Genomic DNA, 3,699 nt, shown 5'->3' on the forward strand with positions numbered 1-3,699 from the left:
TGATGATTACATCAAGTGGAATTCACCGGGGGTGATTCCTCGGGTTTTCCCCTTGATGTTTCGACACACAGATACTTGGACTTTACAACTGTTACTTGGAAAGGTGGATCGATCCTGAGGGGTACCCGCGAGTGACGTGGAGACGGGTTGACCTGGAGGGTGCCCGCGAGATAATTACAAGGCATGGCCGGGCATTCCTAGCCCTTGCCGCAAGTCCTCGAGACGGGGCAACGGGGTCACATCTTTCGTGAGTCTCTGCTTGTTACCGCGCGTTCCTAATCCACTACGATTTGGATATTTTATCCGAGGGGCCTCTGGCCTGATAGCACTAACCATCATGTGGGCATAGTATGGGCGTTCTGCGTCGTATGCATCAGTCGAAGCTTAATAGACGTTAGCGACTGAGTGGCGCGCGCCGGGTTGGACTGCGTAAGCACCTGCCGTGTTTAAGGAGGTAGTTAGGTCTACTCACCGGCCGCGTTCGCAACGTGCAGGAGTTCCCGGGGCGATGTCCCATGACCCCTGGGGGCATAGGTTTAGTCCGGCATGCTGACCTCTCTATTAAGACTAGGTCGGGTTGCGGCGTATCGTTTGGCCGAGGCTGGGCATGACCCAGGAAAGTGTGTCCGGCCGGAGTTAATCGAGCGTGGTGGGTAAGTTGGTGCACCCCTGCAGGGAAGAAAACATCTATCGATAGCCTGTCCTACGGTAACAGACCCTTGGAGTTGTATCCCGATCGATACAACTAGAACTGGATACTTGAGGTGATAACTGGATAGTATGGCTCTGGGATTGCTTTCTCGCAGGGAGTCGAGAAAGGATTTCTGGCCGAGGTTGATAACTCCACTACTAATTTACTTTATGTTATTCTGTACTCTTCTGAATGCTGCAAGATGCTTGGAGCTGCTTGAAGATGCTAGTCTTCGATAGGCTAGGCTTTCCCCTTCTCTTCTGGCATTCTGCAGTCCAGTCCACAGATACATCCCATTTCATTGATACCGATGCATATGTAGTGTAGATCCTTGCTTGCGGGTACTTTGGATGAGTACTCACGGTTGCTTTGCTCCCCCTTTTCCCCCTTTCTTCTTCTTTTCGGTTGATGCAACCAGATGTCGGAGCCCAGGAGCCAGATGCCAACGTCGATGCCTATTACTACGTGGAGACCGCCGACGACCAGGAGTAGTTAGGAGGCTCCCAGGCAGGAGGCCTTGCCTTTTCGATCGTAGATTCTTTTATGCTGGCCTTCTTAAGGCAAACTTGTCTAACTTATGTATGTACTCAGATATTGTTGCTTCCGCTGACTCTTGTGTATTCAAGCTTATGTATTCGAGCCCTCGAGGCCCCTGGCTTGTAATATAAAGCTTGTATTGTTTTAAGTTGTGTCTAGAGTTGTGTTGTGATATCTTCCCGCGAGTCCTTGATCTTGATCGTACACATTTGCATGTATGATTAGTGTACGATTGAATCGAGGGCGTCACAGGCGGTGACCGTTGTTGCAGCTGACTTCACACCCTCAGCGCTGAGACGCAGCGGCCGTCACTCTGTTGGTGTTGATGGTTCATCGGCTACTAGCGAGGACTCTCTGACCAAGGCCATGAGTAGGACGACATCCCGCAACCTTGACTTCAAAGGTTATTCGTGCATGTATGCGATGGCTCCGTACTTGGTCTATTCTGTAGAAGTCGGAGGACAGAGACATTTTTATGACGGCGTCTACACGACTGGAGCATACGACCAGGGAGGTTTTCTCCCTCCATGGATGGCAGTGTAATCTCCGTATAGGATCAGCCCCACCCTAGGCTGGATTGGTTTATTTTTGCTGCAAAACAATGTTTATTTTTTGGTCGTTTGGATTTGTTGGTTGTGTGCATCATATTATGCAGAGGCCGGGCATTCTTTGGATGCGGTTGTATCACCTTCATAAATCAATTCAATGAAATGTCCTTTATCGGAAAAAAAAAGAGCGCATGAGATCACCTATATTTGATGAATTATTCCTTTGGTGCCACATAGAGTAGAGATCCTACCAAGACGTTCCCATTGGGAATAATTAAAGGACTCCCTACGTTTCTAAATATAAGACATTTTAGAGATTTTAATAATGACTACATATGAATGTATATAAACGCATTTCAGAGCGTGGATTCACATAATTCGTTCTATATATAGTCTATATTGAAATCTCTAAAAAAAGACATATATTTAGGAATGAAGTAAGTACTATATTTGAAAAGACATATTTAGGAATGGAGTAATAAGTACTACAATTGAGAAGATACGGCAATAGAATACTTACCATATGCGTAACTTATCCTCGTCAGCCGCTCCTATTTATATACCACGGCCAGACAGACGTACCCGACCATAGCTAGCGAAACACGGGAGAAAGCCCTAGACTAGAAACTACAAATTGATCGAAGAACCGCCAAGCTCGATAGATCGCCGTAACAGCAGTGCCGACACAGCATGGCGACCAGAGTTGTGTCTCTTGCTCTCTGCGCTCTCCTCGCACTCTCCCTAGGTTGGCCCCTCTCTCTCTCTCCGTTTCATAATTTTTGTCGTGATTTTAGTTCAAACTACCGGTTAACTGATATGTGCTTGTTTACATACACGATGCCTCAGTGTGTCAGGCGGTTTCTCGTGTGGATCCTGCCAGAGGGGTGGCGGTGAACGGGTACCCGTGCGGCAACGTGGTCGTCATCCGCGTCCCGCACGAGGGTGTCTGCCAGCGGGACCGTTGCGGCGGGCTGTGCGTGGAGCAGTTCATGTGGAAGTACCCGGGCATCAAGGCCGTCATAGGCGACTGCACGAATGAGAATACCCACGAATGTATCTGCTCTTTTCTTTGCTAGTTGAACTTGATGTATAAGGGTAGTAGCCAATGTTGTGATGTTGTTTGGCTCGTAAGAAATAAAACTTGCTGCCCATTCTTTTCTTTTTTTGCTTTCTCAGCCTTAGCTATTTTGTTCTTGAGAATATACAATCCGGCGCCATATATGGCCGGGCTCAAAATAGGGACTTCTTGTTGCCACGGGTAACAATACACTATTATTGGAGGAAAATAGAACGAGCAAGAAATGAGCAGATGATAGAGATCGCTCAGATCTGACACCTACCAGGCCCAGGGCCAAACAAAGGAAGGAATAAGTCGGACCTATACCATGAGAGGTGGAATTCCAGACAGGGGGCCAAACGGTGCTTCGCATAGTACCCAAAAATACTCCCTCTATAAACAAATATAAGACATTTTAGATCACCAACCAAAGATAACCTCACCAATCAAGGACGGACATGACAGGATATAGAACATGTGTTCTGTGGGGACGATGAGTCAATAGAACGTGTGTTTTTAAATCTGTGAAGAAGAAGATGTTACCGTTGGTCCACTTTACTGAAGTTGTTGTTGTTTGCTCCTTTCACGAGGATGTGTACATGTCGTTCCCTTGTTGAAGCAACGTTTCAAGAGGACCTTTCTCGATGTACATGTGTTTTTTTTCTAAAAATAAGATGTTGGAGTTCCAAATTATTGTCACGTGCTGATGTTCGTCGCATGACAATTATCGTCGTGCTTTTCTTTCATTTTGTGTTTGTTTGACTGTATGCATCCTAAATGTCTTTTTGACTTGGGTGTTGTTGCAAATGTCGGGTGTCCTATATATTATTTCGAGGCCTTAACAGAATGCCTCATCTTTGAATTTG

At 46.6% G+C, this 3,699-nt stretch overlaps 1 long non-coding RNA gene across 1 annotated transcript; it reads left to right on the forward strand.

Annotated features, from left to right (window-relative positions):
• Positions 1 to 1,578: 1,578 nt before the first annotated feature.
• Positions 1,579 to 2,935, forward strand: LOC120963978 (uncharacterized). Its single transcript, XR_005755665.3, has 2 exons — positions 1,579 to 2,521; positions 2,623 to 2,935. It is a non-coding gene; the product is annotated as an uncharacterized lncRNA (long non-coding RNA).
• Positions 2,936 to 3,699: the final 764 nt, after the last annotated feature.

Source organism: Aegilops tauschii, chromosome 5 (genome assembly GCF_002575655.3).
Source record: "Aegilops tauschii subsp. strangulata cultivar AL8/78 chromosome 5, Aet v6.0, whole genome shotgun sequence".
Taxonomy (NCBI): domain Eukaryota; kingdom Viridiplantae; phylum Streptophyta; class Magnoliopsida; order Poales; family Poaceae; genus Aegilops; species Aegilops tauschii.